This window comes from Pseudophryne corroboree, chromosome 4 (genome assembly GCF_028390025.1).
Source record: "Pseudophryne corroboree isolate aPseCor3 chromosome 4, aPseCor3.hap2, whole genome shotgun sequence".
NCBI classification, from domain to species: Eukaryota; Metazoa; Chordata; class Amphibia; order Anura; family Myobatrachidae; genus Pseudophryne; species Pseudophryne corroboree.
Genome location: NC_086447.1, coordinates 739,588,638 through 739,607,656, shown reverse-complemented (window position 1 = coordinate 739,607,656; position 19,019 = coordinate 739,588,638). Strand labels below are relative to the sequence as shown.

Genomic DNA, 19,019 nt, shown 5'->3' with positions numbered 1-19,019 from the left:
CAGAAGGTGGTTAAGCAAGTTTTACCTCACTCTGACCACCTAGTGCAAGGGTGGCCAAACAGTCGATCGCGATCGACTGGTCGATCGCGGACATGCGACAAGTCGATCGCGATCCGCCGCCCAGCCACCCGAAGCCGCGCCTCTCCTGCCTGCCGCTCTGCCTCCTCAGTCTGGTCTGCGGCAGTGACGGCCGAGTGTATAGCTCAAATCAGGTGCCGGTTCGTTAGCCAATGAGAGCTCGCGGACCGGCACCTGATTTGAGCCATACACGCTGCCGTCACCGCCGGAGATCAGACTGAGGAGGCAGAGCGGCAGACAGGAGAAGCGCGCGCTGCGCTCTCCACACACAGCACGGTGAGCTCTTCTATGGGGGCATATCTGGCACTGTGGGTGCACATAGCTCAGTGGGGGCATATCTGGCACTGTGGGGTCATATGTGGCACTGGGGGCATATCTGGCTCTGCGGGCACATGGCACTGTGGGGGCATATCTGGCACTGTGGGGACATATCTGGCACTGTGGGCACATGGCACTGTGAGGGCATATCTGGCACTGGGCACATGGCACTGTGGGGGCATATCTGGCACGTGGGGGCATATCTGGCACTGTGGGGTCATATGTGGCACTGTGGGGTCATATGTGGCACTGGGGGCATATCTGGCTCTGCGGGCACATGGCACTGTGGGGCATATCTGGCACTGTGGGGGCATATCTGGCACTGAGGGCATATCTGGCACTGGGCACATGGCACTGTGGGGGCATATCTGGCACTGTGGGGTCATATGTGGCACTGGGGGCATATTTGGCTCTGCGGGCACATGACACTGTGGGGGCATATCTGTAATCTGGCGCTGTGGGGGCATATCTGTAATCTGGCACTATGGGGTCATATGTGGCACTGTGGGGTCATATGTGGCACTGTGGGGGCATATCTGGCTCTGCGGGCACATGGCACTGCGGGGGCATATCTGGCACTGTGGGGGCATATCTGTAATCTGGCGCTGTGGGGGCATATCTGTATCTGGCACTGTGGGAGCATATCTGGCACTGTGGGGTCATATGTTGCACTGCGGGCACATGGCACTGTGGGGGCATATCTGTAATCTGGCGCTGTGGGGGCATATCTGTAATCTGGCACTGTGGGGGCATATCTGGCACTGTGGGGTCATATGTGGCACTGTGGGGGCATATCTGGCTCTGCGGGCATATGACACTGTGGGGGCATATCTGGCACTGTGGGGGCATATCTGTAATCTGGCGCTGTGGGGGCATATCTGGCACTGTGGGGTCATATGTGGCACATCTGGCTCTGCGGGCACATGGCACTGTGGGGGCATATCTGGCACTGTGGGCACATGGCACTGTGAGGGCATATCTGGCACTGGGCACATGGCACTGTGGGGGCATATCTGGCACTGTGGGGGCATATCTGGCACTGTGGGGTCATATGTGGCACTGGGGGCATATCTGGCTCTGCGGGCACATGGCACTGTGGGGCATATCTGGCACTGTGGGGGCATATCTGGCACTGTGGGCACATGGCACTGAGGGCATATCTGGCACTGGGCACATGGCACTGTGGGGGCATATCTGGCACTGTGGGGTCATATGTGGCACTGGGGGCATATCTGGCTCTGCGGGCACATGGCACTGTGGGGGCATATCTGTAATCTGGCGCTGTGGGGGCATATCTGTAATCTGGCGCTGTGGGGTCATATGTGGCACTGTGGGGGCATATGTGGCACTGTGGGGGCATATCTGGCTCTGCGGGCACATGGCACTGTGGGGGCATATCTGGCACTGTGGGGGCATATCTGTAATCTGGCGCTGTGGGGGCATATCTGTATCTGGCACTGTGGGGGCATATCTGGCACTGTGGGGTCATATGTGGCACTGCGGGCACATGGCACTGTGGGGGCATATCTGTAATCTGGCGCTGTGGGGTCATATCTGTAATCTGGCGCTTTGGGGGCATATCTGTAATCTGGCACTGTGGGGGCATATCTGGCACTGTGGGGTCATATGTGGCACTGTGGGGGCATATCTGGCTCTGCGGGCACATGGCACTGTGGGGGCATATCTGGCACTGTGGGGGCATATCTGTAATCTGGCGCTGTGGGGGTATATCTGTATCTGGCACTGTGGGGGCATATCTGGCACTGTGGGGGCATATCTGGCACTGTGGGGGCATATCTGGCTCTGCGGGCACATGGCACTGTGGGGGCATATCTGTAATCTGGCGCTGTGGGGGCATATCTGTAATCTGGCACTGTGGGGGCATATCTGGCACTGTGGGGTCATATGTGGCACTGGGGGCATATCTGGCTCTGCGGGCACATGGCACTGTGGGGGCATATCTGGCACTGTGGGGGCATATCTGTAATCTGGCACTGTGGGGGCATATCTGGCACTGTGGGCACATGGCACTGTGGGGGCATATCTGTATCTGGCACTGTGGGGGCATATCTGGCACTGTGGGCACATGGCACTGTGGGGGCATGTGTATCTGGCACTGTGGGGGCATATCTGGCACTGTGGGCACATGGCACTGTAGGGGCATATCTGTATCTGGCACTGTGGGGGCATATCTGGCACTGTGGGCACATGGCACTGTGGGGGCATGTGTATCTGGCACTGTGGGGGCATGTGTTTGAGGTTTTTACATGTGGGGGCCAATGTGTTATTTCGTGTGAGTCAGTCATTACACTCTGCGCAGCAAGGCTACGTCCCTTTTTTTAGTTATACCACACCCACCTTGTTATAACACGCCCACTTTTTAATGCCACGCCCTTCTTCTTTTTTGCACGCGCCTACGGTGCGCGCTATTATTCCTCCTAGGTAGATCACAAAAGCTTTTTAGCTTTCACAGTAGATCACCGACTCCAAAAGTCTGGCCGCCCCTGACCTAGTGGATATACGTCAGGAACCCTGGTAAAACCCGGGTACGAAGTTTGTGCCTCAAAAGAAGATGCTGGCTCGCTATCCCCTTGCGCCAGAGCTGTCTAAAAATTGGAAAACACCTCCTCCAGTAGACTCACATGTGGCTAGGATGGTGGTGTCTTCAGCTCTACCTGTCACTACCGTCACGTCTCTAAAAGAGCCTACGGATAAACGTGTGGAGGGTTGTCTGAAAGCGATTTACACCCTCACGGGTGCTGCACAAAGGCCCACTATTGCAGCTACATGGGCTGCAGAGGCTATTGAAGCATGGGCCTTGGAGTTAGAAGCTGAAATCTCTTTTGACCATGCTAGACAATGCTTGTCATATATTGTCACAGCTTCTCGATATATTAAAGAGGCGGCTTCTGATGCCGTTATCCTAGCAGCCAAGGCCTCTACTACGTCAGTCCTGGCTCGCAGGATATTGTGGCTGAGATCCTGGTCTGTGTATCTGGACTCTAGAAAAACCCTGGAGGTACTCCCTTTCAAGGGAGATATTCTGTTTGGGGAGGACTTAAATAAGATCGTGGCTGACTTGGCTACCACGAAAACTGCCTGTCTGCCTAATACCGCTCCTTCTGTGTCGAAGGCTAAAGGTACGGCCTTTCACCCCTTTCGTCCTTCAGGTAAAGCAAAAGGTTAGGCGTACCATAAGCAGGCCCGCACTTCCAAACCTGGTAAGCCGAAGCCCAAAAGAGCCTGGGCTGCCAGTCAGCCAGCTGCCAAGACCGATAAGCCTGCCGCATGACGGGGCGGGCCTCCCCCTGGGGGATTCCAGGGTTGAGGGCCGGCTTGTAGGGTATACCCAGGAATGGTTGAAGACCACTTCAGATGCCTGGGTAAGGGAAGTCGTCACTCGAGGTTACGCCATAGCCTTCAAATACCGACCCCTTCATCGATTTTGCCAGACAGACGTCCCTTTGGACCAGACAAAGGCAAAAACTCTACACTCGGTGGTACAGACCCTCCTGGATACAGGAGTCGTAGTACAGGTGCCTCTTGCTCAGAGGGGCCGGAGGTACTATTCTCCGCTGTTTCTAGTCACGAAACCGAATGGGTCCTCCCGGCCCATTCTCAACCTCAAGGCATTGAACAGGTTTGTGAAGGTTTCCAAGTTCCGTATTGAAACCCTTCGCTCTATAGTTCTGGTCTTGGAACCTGGGGACTACATTGTCTCCCTGGACATACAGGATGCTGCTTACCTGCATATTCCTATAGCAGTGTCACATCAACAATACCCGAGGTTCGCTATTGGCAACCGCCATTACCAGTTTCGGGCGTTACCTTTTGGTTTAACAACGGCTCCGCGAGTATTCACCAAAGTTATGGAGGTGATGACGGTGGTACTCCACCGTGAAGGGGTCAGGATACTGCCGTATCTGGACGACTTGTTAATCCTGGCAAATTCCCCAGATCTTCTCCTGCGTCATCTGGATATGACGGTCCGGTTTCTACAAGCCGACGGGTGGCTCTTCAACTGGAAGGAATCCTCCCTGGTCCCTGCTCAGAGCATGGTGCACCTGGGAGCGCTGTTGGACACTCACAACCAGAGGTTGTTCTTGTCTCAGGAGAAAGTCCTGAAGATTCAGGACAGGATTCGTTGCTTCCTTTCTCGTCCGCAAGTGTCGATACATTCGGAAATGCGGGTTCTGGGCCTAATGGTATCAGCATTCGACATGGTGGAGTATGCTCAATTCCATTCTTGCCCCCTCCAGAGGCTGATTCTAGCCAAGTGGGACGGCCTGCCTCACCGGATCAGATCTCAAATGATCTTCTTTACTCCGGAGGTCTGTATGTCGCTACACTGGTGGCTCCGGGACCAACAATTGTGCAGTGGTCGTCCCTTGTGGATATCCAACTGGGTCCTGTTGACGACAGATGCCAGTCTAAGAGGCTGGGGCGCGGTGCTGGAACAACACTCCCTTCAGGGTCGGTGGACCACGGAGGAATCTCTCCTCTCGATCAACATTCTGGAAATGCGTAGAACCTGGCCCAGCATTTAATTCAGAACCGTCCTGCTCAAGTACAATCGGACAACGCCACCACAGTGGCTTACATAAATCATCAAGGCGGCACTCAAAGCCGTTTGGCAATGAAGGAAGTCTCACGGATTCTACGTTGGGCGGAACGCCATCTACCAGCCATATCGGCAATATTCATTCCGGGAGTCCTGAATTGGGAAGCGGACTTTCTCAGTCGTCAGGCCGTGCATGCCGGCGAGTGGGGCCTCCATCCAGAAGTGTTTCAACTCCTCGTGGAAAAGTGGGGTCTTCCAGACGTGGATCTGATGGCGTCTCGACACAACCACAAGGTTCCGGTCTTCGGAGCAAGGACAAGGGATCCTCAAGCAGCATTCGTGGATGCGCTGGCGGTGCCGTGGAGGTTTCGGCTACCGTATGTGTTCCCTCCGGTGTCACTCCTGCCCAGGGTAATTCGGAAGTTCAAGCAAAAAAAGGAAATCTGCTTCTCATAGCTCCAGCGTGGCCCAGACGGCACTGGTTCTCAGACCTGCAGGGCCTATAGTCAGAGCGTCCAATTCTACTTCCACAACGCCCAGACCTCCTCGTTCAGGGCCCCTGTGTCTACCAGGACCTAGCCCGGCTATCTTTGACGGCGTGGCTCTTGAAGCTTCCGTCTTGAGGGCTAAGGGGTTTTCTGAAGGGGTCATTAAAACTATGTTGCGGGCCCGGAAACCGGCTTCTGCTCGAATTTATCATAAGGTCTGGCATTCCTACTTTGTTTGGTGCGCATCTAACAATTATGACGTTTCCAAGTTTAGTACAGCCAAACTTTTGGCTTTTCTGCAGCAAGTCCTAAATTTAGGCCTGCGTCTGGCCTCCCTCAAGGTTCATATTTCTGCCTTGTCGGTTTGGTTTCAGAGAAAAATTGCAACTTTACCTGATGTTCATACTTTCACTCAGGGTGTGTTGCGTATCCAACCTCCCTACGTCCCGCCTGTGGCTCCTTGGGACTTGTCGGTGGTTTTGGAGGCGTTGCAGGAGCCTCCATTTGAACCTCTTGGTTCAGCTGACCTTAAGTGGCTTTCCCTTAAGGTGGTGTTCTTGCTGGCTATTGCCTCTGCTAGAAGAGTGTCGGATCTGGGTGCCTTGTCTTGTAGTTCCCCATATCTGATTTTTCACAGTGACCGGGTGGTTCTTAGGACTCGTCCCGGATATTTACCTAAGGTGGTTTCTTCGTTCCACCGTAATCAGGAGATTGTGGTTCCGGCCTTTGTCTCTCCTGATTTGTCTCCCAAAGAGCGGTCTTTGGATGTGGTACGGGCTCTTCGTATCTATGTGAAGAGAACTGCTTCTATTCGAAAATCTGATTCTCTCTTTGTTTTGTTTGGATTTCACAAACGTGGCTGGCCTGCTCACAAGCAAACTCTGGCCAGATGGATTAGAATGGTGATTGCACATGCTTATGCAAAGGCTTGTCTCTCTGCTCCTGATCACATTAAGGCCCATTCTACTCGGTCTGTTGGACCTTCTTTGGCGGCCCAACGTGGTGCGACCCTTGATCAATTGTGCAAGGCGGCTACGTGGTCCTCATGGAACACGTTCATTAGGTTCTATGCCTTCGATACTGCCGCTTCCCGGGATGCTTCTTTTGGACGCCGGGTTCTTGTGCCCGATACAGTGCGTCCCCTCCCATAAGGAACTGCTTTAGGACATCCCCATTGTCCAATCCTTGTGGAGCCCAGTGTACCCCGCAGCAGAAAACGAGTTTTATGGTAAGAACTTACCTTTGTTAAAACTCTTTCTGTGAGGTACACTGGGCTCCACAAGGCGCCCACCCTGACGCACTTAGCTTCTTTGGGTTGGTATGGCATTAGCCGCTGACACTTCTCCTGTCGTGAGAGTGTGGTGTATGTGGCTACTAACCGTTGTCGTCTCTTTTCCTGCTACTGCATTGGGTTGGTTAACTAAAAACTGAGCTCCTGTGCTGGGAGGTGGGGTGATATAGGAGGCGGCGCTGTGCATTCTGGGAACAGTCAAAGCTTTGAGCCTGTTGGTGCCTCGGATCAAGATCCTACTCTACACCCCATTGTCCAATCCTTGTGGAGCCCATTGTACCTCGCAGAAAGAGTTTTAACAAAGGTAAGTTCTTACCATAAAACTAGTTTTCTTGCACACGGTGCTAAAATGTCTAGTTACGGCACTGTTGCTAGGTATCCATCTCTCTGGCCCTGAGCAGGTCCCCCCTCCCCAGATCCTCTCCAGGGGTGAGGGGGTGGACTTGGATGGGATGAGGGGGGGGGGGGGGGGCAAAGCATTTTGTCGCACCTGGGCCCACCACTCGCTAGTTCCGCCAATTGAGGAGGCCCCAATGCATCCTGGGACAGCCCAAAGCTTTAGCCTGCTGGTGCCTTTGAATCAAGGTCCACTCTACACTTCCTTCCTTGTGGAAACCAATGTAACCTGCTGCAGAAATATTATATATATGTATATATATATATATATATATATATATATATATGTATGTATGTATGTATATATATATATATACACACACACACATATTTTGATAACAACATTTAACATTGCAGCATGTTGTCTAAAGACCACAATCTCTGCATGGCACTAATGTTAGCGCCAATAACAAAAGTCTTTCTATTAGGTAGGAGTCATATCGAGAGGTTAGCTGACAGCATCTCACCACTGCCTCCTCCCCTCCCCCCCCCCCCTGCAAAAGAAACAGAAAACCCAAAAAGCAAACAAAATAGGATTTTAATACCTACCGGTAAATCCTTTTCTCTTAGTCCGTAGAGGATGCTGGGGACTCCATAAGGACCATATGGTATAGATGGGATCCACAGGAGACATGGGCACACTATAAGACTTTGAATGGGTGTGAACTGGCTCCTCCCTCTATGCCCCTCCTCCAGATCTCAGTTAGAAAACTGTGCCCAGGGAGACGGACATTTTGAGGAAAGAATTTATTGTTTAAACACGGTGAGTGTCATACCAGCTCACACCACGAATATACCGCAGAACGTGGCATTCAAAAACTACCAGCCAACGGCATGAAAAATATACAGCCACATGCTGAGAGAATATGTAACACAACCAGTGTGTCAACACAACCAATAAAAAGACACCGCCTGCCATGGCGTGCACAACATCAGCAACAGCCTGACAGAAAAGAAACACCACAAGAGTGTAACCATAACCAATTACTGCAGACACAGTACGCACTGGGACGGGCGCCCAGCATCCTCTGCGGACTAAGAGAAAAGGATTTACCGGTAGGTATTAAAATCCTATTTTCTCCTATGTCCTAGAGGATGCTGGGGACTCCGTAAGGACCATGGTGTTTATACCAGAGCTCCAGACCGGGCGGGAGAGTGCGGACGACTCAGCAGCACCGATTATGCAACATGGGGACCCATCAGCCAGTGTTTGAAACCCGACCAAGTATCGATCGGCAAAGATGAATCGCCGAGAGCCCTAGGGGATCCGTCCAAGAAAACCCACTTTCCAATTAGAATGGGCCACCACCGAATTCGGTAACGGCAATCCAGCCGTAGAACGAGCACGCCGAATCGGATCACAGATCTAGCGTGTAACCGACTACAGAGACGCAGGCGCCACAATCACGCTGGGAGCATACCAGACAAACAGAGCCTCTGTTTCTGCAAACTGAGCCAAATTGGCGACATAAATATTCAAAGCTCTGACTACATCGAGAGACCTTGAATCAGCTCAAGTAACCACAGGCATCAAATAGGCCGGTTCCTGCGAAACACCTAAATCACTGTTGGCAGAACCATTATCCGAGTTCTCAATTTCGCTCTATCCACCTGGATGATCAAACAGGGGCTCTTGTGAGACCCAGTCGCCACTTCCAACACCCGCCTTGCGGACGCCAAAGCCAAAAACATGACCACTCTCCAAGAGAGAGAATTTAACACAACCTTTCAGAAAGGTTCCAATCCTTGTGACACAAGAAAACTCAACACCACGTCAAGGTCCACACGGTGACAATGGGGGCACAAATGGAGGTTGGATGTACAGTACTCCTTCCACGAATGTCCGAATTTCCGGAAGGGTCACCAATTCTTTCTTGAAAGAAAATTTATAAGGCCAAAACCGCTCTTGAATGGAGCCTAACTTTAGGCCTGCACCCACACCTACTTGCAAAGAATGGAGAAAAACGACCCAACTGAAAGTCTTCCGTAGTAGTCTTCTTGGATTCACACCAAGACACAGATTTTCTCTGTTCTAGCCTGAAGAAAAGTGGAAATGACTTCACTGGAAATACCCTTTCTGGCTAGGGTATGGCGGTCAACCGCCACGCCGCCAAACGCAGCCGCGGTAAGTCCTGATACACGCCCGGATCCTGCTGTAACAGTTCCTCACGTAGAGGCAGAGGCCAGGGATCCGCTATGAGTAAATCTTGAAGAACTGGATACCAAGCCTTCCATGGTCAGACCGGAACAATGAGGATCGCCTGAACCTTTTTTCGTCTTAAGTTTACCACCTTCAGAAGAGTGAAAACGGAGGGGACACATAGACCGACTGAAAACACCCAAGGTGTCCCGAGGACGTCCACTGCTGTAGCTTGAGTGTCCCCTGACCTGGAACAATATCCCTGAGATCTCTCGTTGAGGCGAGACACCAATATGTCGAATTGAGGCACACCTCAAAGACCTGTCGCTTCAGTGAAACTTCTCGATGACGACTGTATATCTCCCGGATGGATATCGCATTCTATTTCTCCGCCGTTCACATCCGGACCGAAGACTGCTAATATAACTTTTACCAGTCCTTTTACCCAGCGGAAAACTTTTACGGCATCTGCCATTGCCGCTTTGCTCCATGTTCCGCCCTAGCGGCTTACTTACACCACAGTGGTCAAGTCGTCCGACAGAATTAACACGGCAGATCAAAAAGCATATGTTCATTAAAAATAGCTCTTAATTCAAGAAAGCTTATTGTAGACAAGCTTCCCAGCTCGACCTTTTCCTCCGGAAATACCTCCCTTGCAAGGACTGCTCCCTAGTCTCGGAGATCTGCATGCACGGACACCAGGATCTCATCCTGGATTCGAAACCTTGCTTTCCTGTAGGAGGTGAGAACTGAGCAGACACCACAGGAGCGATATCCTGGCCATTAGGATTATATTCTGGCGCATGTGCAGGTGAGACCCGGACCACATTTCCACCTGGCCCCGTGAAAACCACTCTGGCATTTGACCTGCTCACTGAAAAGCCTCTTAGGACGCACCATCTGCTTCATCAACAGAACCTATTGATGAATTGTCACTGCAAATCTGATTCGACTCTGGATCCTCAGACCTCTTTCCACAGGAAAAACACAGAACGTCAACCGTTCAGTAACTACTCTATTACCCACCTCCGACATCTACGTCATTGGGAACAACAGCCAGTCCCTGTGTTGAAGAACAGTCAGGGAGAAGCAACGATTTGCACCACTTATTTCTTGACCTCGCCTTAATCAAGAGAGCGTCTCAGTACAGAATGACAATAGCTCTTATTATTGAACGAACCTATCATACTGCCATCACTCCGGTGAAATGGCAAAGACAATCCTGGCCATCAACCCAGGTAAGCCGAATGCGGAGAAACACGCATTTAACCCCTTTTCTACCTTTACGCGCTGGAGCTCTCTGGTCTGAGAGAATCCATCCTGTAGGTCAACCACGTAAAGAGAAATCTTTGTTTTTGTTTTTTTGTTTTTTTTTTATTTACACAGGGACAGCAGGACAACGCCCTGAACCTGACGCAACTCTGGTATGGCGTTGCGTTCTACCTCCCCTTCCAGAGGGTATTCGGTAAGATCTATTCAAAAAATCAGTGAGGGGAATCATCTGTAAACTCCAGCATGTCCCCCTTTGGGTTCCATTATTAACTCACAGATCCAAGTCCATTCCCGGACTGACTGAAGAGTAGTAGACGAGTTCCCACCGAAGTGGGCTCCAGCCAGATAGACCCAGCGACCTGCGATGGATGTGGTAGAAACAGAAAACGACATCCACTTCTGCGAACCTAACAAGGCTGCAGAACTCTTACCTTCTCACCTTCCACTATCTGCACCGAAAGGGAAAAAGAACGGTATCGAACCGGTTAAAATTATAGTAGCCCACAACAGAATGTGTCACCAACCGTTTATGAAGGAGTCTAACTCACGAAGTTAGATTTACCAGAAGCATCCGCCGAGACAGACTGAACTGAGGCATATCTCTCGGAGTCAGCCTTAGCATTCCCCCGGCCACACCTCCTGCGTTCGCACGGTAGCCTGCCGCAATGTTATAGAGAAGAATCAACATAAGAACATCCCCTCTCTTCTTAGGGTAATACTGTCGGATGCCTTTCCGAATATAAACACTCCCCCATGTGCATGTAATGCAAATAACTCCAAAGCATAGAATTAAAATATCACTTAGCTTCCTGTATACGATCCTTTGTGACAGGGCCCCGTGTCGACCAGGAGTTGACTTTCGCAGTATTCTATTCTTGGCCGGGAAAAGAATAAACCTTTGGACTCCATGTGAGGATCTGAGACCAACTCATCACGGCCGACCTAGAGCTTTATCAACAGAGCGACCAGCACATGAGAAGGAATACTTTTACTTCAGCATTCATTATAAATCATAATATGAATATACATAACATGATACACAAATACACACATATCATATATATATATATATTTATTTTTCTAACGTCCTAGAGGATGCTGGGGACTCCGTAAGGACCATGGGGATAGACGGGCTCCGCTGGAGACATGGGCACTTTAAGAAAGAATTTAGTACCTGGTGTGCACTGGCTCCTCCCTCTATGCCCCTCCTCCAGACCTCAGTTTGATACTGTGCCCAGAGGAACTGGGTGCTTTTCAGTGAGCTCTCCTGAGTTTACTGATAGAAAGTATTTTGTTAGGTTTTTTATTTTCAGGGAGCTCTGCTGGCAACAGACTCCCTGCATCGAGGGACTGAGGGGAGAGAAGCAGCCCTACTCTCTGAAGCTAGGTCCTGCTTCTTAGGCTACTGGACACCATTAGCTCCAGAGGGATTGGTACGCTGGATCTCACCCTCGCCGTCCGTCCCAGAGCCGCGCCGCCGTCCCCCTCGCAGAGCCGGAAGATAGAAGCCGGGTGAGTATGAGAAGAAAAGAAGACTTCACAGGCGGCAGAAGACTTCATGATCTTCACTGAGGTAACGCACAGCACTGCAGCTGTGCGCCATTGCTCCCACACACCTAACATACTCCGGTCACTGTAAGGGTGCAGGGCGCAGGGGGGGGCGCCCTGGGCAGCAATATAAACCTCTTATTTGGCAAAAGGAGCATATATACAGCTGGACACTGTATATATGCAGGAGCCCCCGCCAATTTGACATTTTTAGCGGGACAGAAGCCCGCCGTCGAGGGGGCGGGGCTTCTCCCTCAGCACTCACCAGCTCCATGTTTTTCTCCACAGCACCGCTGAGAGGAAGCTCCCCGGACTCTCCCCTGCTTATACCACGGTAGAAGAGAGGGTTTTAAAGAAGAGGGGGGCACATAATTCGGCGCATATAATAACAGCGCTACTGGGTGAACATTAAATTGCTGTGTTTTTTCCTGGGTCATATAGCGCTGGGGTGTGTGCTGGCATACTCTCTCTCTGTCTCTCCAAAGGGCCTTGTGGGGGAATTATCTTCAGATGAGCATTCCCTGAGTGTGTGGTGTCGGTACGTGTGTGTCGACATGTCTGAGGTAAAAGGCTCTCCTAAGGAGGAGATGGAGTAAATGTGTGTGTGAGTGGTGTCTCCGTCGACAACGCCGACACCTGATTGGATATGTGAAATTAAGTGCTAAGGTAAATTTATTGCACAAAAGAGTGAGAACAGACAGTGAATCTACACATGTCTGTCCCTATGTCACAGAGACCTTCAGAGTCTCACAACGCTCACTATCCAAACTAATAGACACTGATATCGACACGGAGTCTGACTCCAGTGTCGACTACGATAATGCAAAGTTACAGCCAAGACTGGCAGAAAAGTATTCAATATATGATTATTGTAATAAAAGATGTTTTGCATAATCACTGATGACTCATCTGTCCCTGACACAAGGGTACACATGTTTAAGGGGAAGAAAACGGAGGTAAATTTCCCTCCTCATGAAGAAAAAGAGCGGGAATCTCCAGACAATAGACTGCAGATTCCCACAAAGAATTCTCAGGGAGTATCCTTTCCCTACTAGGGCCAGGATACGATGGGAATCTTCCCCTAGGGTGGACAAAGCTTTGTCACGTTTACCCAAAAGGTAGCGCTGACTTAACAGCTATCCTCAGGGATCCTGCAGATAGCATGCAGTAAAAGTACCTTGAAGTCCATTTACACACATTCTGGTACACTACTCAGACCGGCGATTGTGTCGGCATGGGTTTATAGCGCTGTAGCAGCGTGGACAGGTACCATATCAGCGGAGATTGAAACCTAGATAAGGATACCATGTTATTGACCCTAGTATATGTATGTGTATATATATATATATATATATATATATATATAGCAAATGGAGACAGCCCGGCACTCCACTCCCAATGATCACAACTGCTGAGGTGCCTTCCCTGTGGGGGATGCTTGCAATCCCAGATAGATAATGTAGGTATTGTGGGCGGCACTCATACAGACTCCGCAGCGTGTGAAGAAAATTATGCTTTATTCAGCCAACATGTTTCGGGGACGTAGCCCCGTCCTCAGGGCCCTGAGGACGGGGCTACGTCCTCAGGGCCCTGGTTCTCGCTTTTTTGCACATCACATTCCACATGGGTTTACTTACCTGAGGAAAAGGCTTGCTGCCTTGAAACGTCGTAAGACCTCCATGTTTTTCCTATTGTTTGCACTTTATTGTCCTGCCATGTTTTGCACATAAAAAACTCTTTTTTAAGCCCTTGGAGTGCCGCCTCTCGTCCTTTTCCAGACACACCTGAGCCACAGGTGGGGAAGGTATTGAAACTATATATATATATATATATATATATATATATATATATAAAACATGCCCAAAGAGACATTAGTCTACTGTGTTCTAGAGTCAACGCTATGTCGATTTCTGCTAGATGTGTCCTGTGGAACATGCAATGGACAGGGGATGCCGACTAAAAGAGGCATATGGAAGGTTTACCTTACAAGGCTGAGGAATTGTGTGGAGAAGGGCTCTCGGACCTGGTCTCCACAGCTATAGCTGGTAATTCTGATCTTTTGCCTTATATTCCCTAACCGCCTAAGAAAGCACGACATAATCAAATGCAGTCCTTTTGGTCGCAGAATAACAAAAAAGTACGAGGAGCGTCCTTTCTTACCAGAGGTAAGGGCACAGGGCACAGCTAGTTCCCAGGAACAGAAGTCCTCCCCGGCCTCTACTAGATCCACCGCATGACGCTGGAGCTCCGCTAAGGGAGTCCGTCCCAGTGGGAGCACGTCTTCGACTCTTCAGCCACATCTGAGTTCACTCACAGGTGGATCCCGGGGCAATAAAAATTGTTTCTCAGGGTTACAAGCTGGAATTCGAAAGGTGCCTCCTCGCCGGTTTTTCCTTATCGGACCTACCGGCTTCTCCCCCAGAAAGGGAGATAATATTAAATACAATTCACACATTGTATCTCCAACAGGTGGTGCTCAAGGTTCCCCTCCTGCAACAAGGAAGGCGATATGACTCAACCTTGGCTGTAGTCCCGAAACCGTACGGTTCGGTCAGACCTATTTTAAAATTAAAATCTCTGAACCTATACGGGAAAAGGTTCAAATTTAAAGTGGAGTCGCCCAGAGCGATCATCGCCAGCCTGGAAGGGCGGGATTTGATGGTGTATCTAGACATAAAGGCTGCATACCTTCATGTTCCCATTTATCCACCCCATCAGGCGTACCTGACAATTGCGGTACAGGATTGTCATTACCAATTTCAGGGTAATTGGCGGAAATAATGGTGCTCCTACGCAAGCAAGGAGTCACAGTTATCCCATACTTGGACAATCTCCTAATAAGGGCGAGATCAAAAGAGCAGTTGTTCAACAGCGTGTCACTTTCGCTGAAGGTGTCAAAGCAACACGGCTGGATTCTCAATTTCCCGAGGTCACAGTTGGTTCCTATTACTCGTCTGCCCTTCTTGGCTTTGATTCTTGATACAGACCAGAAATGGGTTTACCTTCAGATAGAGAAGGCCCAGGAACTCATGACTCGAGTCAGGGACCTATTGAAACCAAGACAGATGTCAGTGCATCACTGCCCTCGAATCCTGGAAAAAACATTCCCCTAGGCAGGTTCCATGCGAGGACTTCAAATGGGACCTACTGGACAAGTGGTCCGGGTCACATCTACAGATTCATCAGTTGATCACCCTATCCCCCAGGGCCAGGGTATCTCTCCTATGGTGGCTGCAGAGTGCTCACCTTATAGAGGGCCGCAGATTCGGCATTCAGGACGGGATCCTGGTGACCACGGACGCGAGCCTCCGAGGCTGGGGAGCAGTCACACAGGGAAGAAATTTCCAAGGTCTTTTGGTCAAGTCAAGAGACTTGTCTTCACATCCACATATTGGAACTAAGGGCTATATACAACGCCCTACGTCAAGCGGAGACCTTTCTTCGTGAGCAACCGGTTCTGATCCAGTCAGACGTCACCGCAGTAGCTCATGTAAACCGCCAAGGCGGCACAAGGAGCAGAGTGGCGATGGCGAAAACCACCAGAATTCTTCGCTGTGCGGAGAATCATGTAAGAGCACTGTCAACAGTGTTCATTCCGGAAGTGAACAACTGGGAAGCAGACTTCCTCACCAGACATACGTCCTGGAGAGTGGAGACTTCATCAGGAAGTCTTCGCACAGATTGCAGTTCGGTGGGGACTGCCACAGATAGACATGATGGCGTCCCGCCTCAACAAAAAGCTGCAGAGTTATTGCGCCTGGTCAAGAGACCCTCAGGCAGTAGCGGTAGACGCCCTAGTGACACAGTGGGTGTTCCAGTCAGTCTATGTATTTCCTCCTCTTCCTCTCATACCCAAGGGTTGAGAATAATAAGAAAAAGGAGGAGTGAGAACAATCCTCATTGTTCCAGATTGGCCACGAAGGATCTGGTAACCGTATCTGCAGGGAATGCTTACAGAAGATCCGTGGCCTCTTCCTCTAAGGCAGGACCTGTTGCAACAGGGCCCATGTCTGTTCCAAGACTTACCACGGCTGCGTTTGACGGCATGGCGGTTGAACGCCGGATCCTAGCGGAAAAAGGCATTCCGGATGAGGTCATTCCTACGCTGATAAAGGCTAGGAAGGACATGACATCTAAACATTATCACCGTATATGGCGAAAATATGTTTCTTGGTGTGAGGCCAGGAATGCTCCTACGGAAGAATTCCATCTGGGCCGTTTCCTTCACTTCCTACAAACTGGAGTGAATTTGGGCCTAAAACTTAGGCTCCATTAAGGTTCAGATCTCGGCCCTATCCATTTTCTTTCAAAAAGAATTGGCTTCTCTCCCAGAAGTTCAGACTTTTGTGAAGGGAGTGCTGCATTTTCAGCCTCCTTTTGTACCTCTGGTGGAGCCCTGGGACCTTAACGTGGTGTTAAGTTTCCTTACGTCACACTGGTTTGAACCACCTAAAACAGTAGAGTTAAAATATCTCACTTGAAAGGTGGTCATGTTATTAGCCTTGGCTTCGGCTAGGCAAGTGTCGGAATTGCGGCTTTGTTTCATAAAAGCCCCTATCTGGTTTTCCATGTCGATAGAGCGGAGTTGCGGACACGTCCTCAATTCCTGCCTAAGGTGGTATCATCCTTTCATATGAACCGGCCTATTGTGGTGCCTGTGGCTACGCGTGACTTGGAGGACTCCAAGTCCCTGGATGTGGTCAGGGCTTTGAAAATTTACGTAGCCAGAACGGCTAGAGTCAGAAAAACAGAATCACTGTTTGTTCTGTATGCTGCCAACAAGCTTGGCGCTCCTGCTTCAAAGCAGACTATTGCTCGCTGGATTGGTAACACCATTCGGCATGATCATTCTACGGCTGGATTGCCGTTGCCTAAATCGGTTAGGGCCCATTCCACTAGGAAGGTGGGCTCTTCTTGGGCGGCTGCCCGAGGGGTCTCAGCATTACAGTTGTGCCGAGTTGCTACTTGGTCAGGTTCAAACATTTTTGCTAAGTTCTACAAGTTTGATACCCTGGCTGGAGAGGACCTCTTGTTTGCTCAATCGGTGCTGCAGAGTCATCCGCACTCTCCCGCCCGTTTGGGAGCTTTGGTATAATCCCCATGGTCCTTACGGAGTCCCCAGCATCCTCTAGGACGTTAGAGAAAATAAGATTTTAAACCTACCGGTAAATCTATTTCTCCTAGTCCGTAGAGGATGCTGGACGCCCGTCCCAAGTGCGGACTTCTTCTGCAATACTTGTATATAGTTATTGCTTCAATAAGGGTTACGTTATAGTTGCATCGGTCTTGAACTGATGATATGTTGTTTTCATACTGTTAACTGTGTAGTTATCACACGTTATACAGTGTGATTGGTGTGGCTGGTATGAATCTTGCCCTTGGATTAACAAAATCCTTTCCTCGTACTGTCCATCTCCTCTGGGCACAGTTTCCCTAACGGAGGTCTGGAGGAGGGGCATAGAGGGAGGAGCCAGTGCACACCAGGAACTAAATTCTTTCTTAAAGTGCCCATGTCTCCTGCGGAGCCTGTCAATCCCCATGGTCCTTACGGAGTCCCCAGCATCCTCTACGGACTACGAGAAATAGATTTACCGGTAAGTAAAATCTTATTATATATAACATACATATAAGCGGATTGTCCGGAACCGTCGGGTTCCTAGTGACATTAATGTGTTCTGAATGTGTATGACCATGTACTGAATGCCCCAGTTGTGGATGTAACAGGAAACCTTATGGTCGACAGAAAACCTAGTATTCGTCGACAGCAGGGAGTAGTAACCAGGCAAAATAACATTCTTGCGACCCCGAGGGAAGTATACATAAATCATTTCAATAACACTCCCCCACACATACTACCATGTCTGTGCTCGAGCTACAGGCCCATGGAACCGTACCATACATATACATATAAATATACATACAGGTATAAGGCAGTTACAGCATGTTAATTTACACCCAGTAATAACAGTTGGTGCCAACAGGGTCACCCACATACTACTGTGTCTCCCATACAGTGTTTACTTTTGACAAGCAGACAACTACCGACCTGTTGACTCTGTATCTACTGTATCAAGTACCAACAGGCGTCGGCGATGCCGACAGTGATCCCCATAGCTGTTTGTGACAGAGCACTCACGCATGTCGACACATGTGGACTATAGTGGGTATATCTGACAGGGAACACACAGATGAATATGCACAACAATGATTACATGCCCATTTCTAAAAAATAGTGCTATATTTTCCTCAATATAACACTAAAAACACTGTGCCCCCCCCCCCTCGTTTGCACTGTACACATTTTTGGCGGGGACAGAGAGAAAATGGCGCTGAACCCTGTTGTGAAGGCTAAGCCCCACCCCTTTTCGGCGCGCTTCAGCCCCATTATAATATAGTTTTTATATGCAGGCAGGGGACCGTATATAGGCCCTCATTCCGATTTGTTCGCTCGCTAGCTGCTTTTAGCAGCTTTGCACATGCTAAGCCGCCGCCTACTGGGAGTGAATCTTAGCTTATCAAAATTGCGAACGAAAGATTAGCAGAATTGCGAATAGACACTTCTTAGCAGTTTCTGAGTAGCTCGGGACTTACTCTGCCATTGCGATCAGTTCAGTCAGTTTCGTTCCTGGTTTGACGTCACAAACACACCCAGCGTTCGCCCAGACACTCCCCCGTTTCTCCAGCCACTCCCGCGTTTTTCCCAGAAACTGCAGCGTTTTTCCGCACACACCCATAAAACGGCCAGTTTCCGCCCAGAAACACCCACTTCCTGTCAATCACACTCCGACCACCAGAACGAAGAAATTTCTTCATTAAGCCGTAAGTAAAATACCTAACTTTTTGGCAACTTTACTTGGCGCAGACGCACTGCGAACATTGCGCATGCGCAGTTTGCGACAAATCGCTCCGTTGCGAAAACCACTAACG

The 19,019-nt window shown here is 50.1% G+C and overlaps 1 protein-coding gene across 1 annotated transcript in view; it reads right to left on the bottom strand.

Annotated features, from left to right (window-relative positions):
* The window catches only part of ABHD12 (abhydrolase domain containing 12, lysophospholipase), a 364,140-nt gene that overhangs the window by 327,900 nt on the left and 17,221 nt on the right, over positions 1–19,019 (bottom strand). The window lies entirely within an intron of this gene.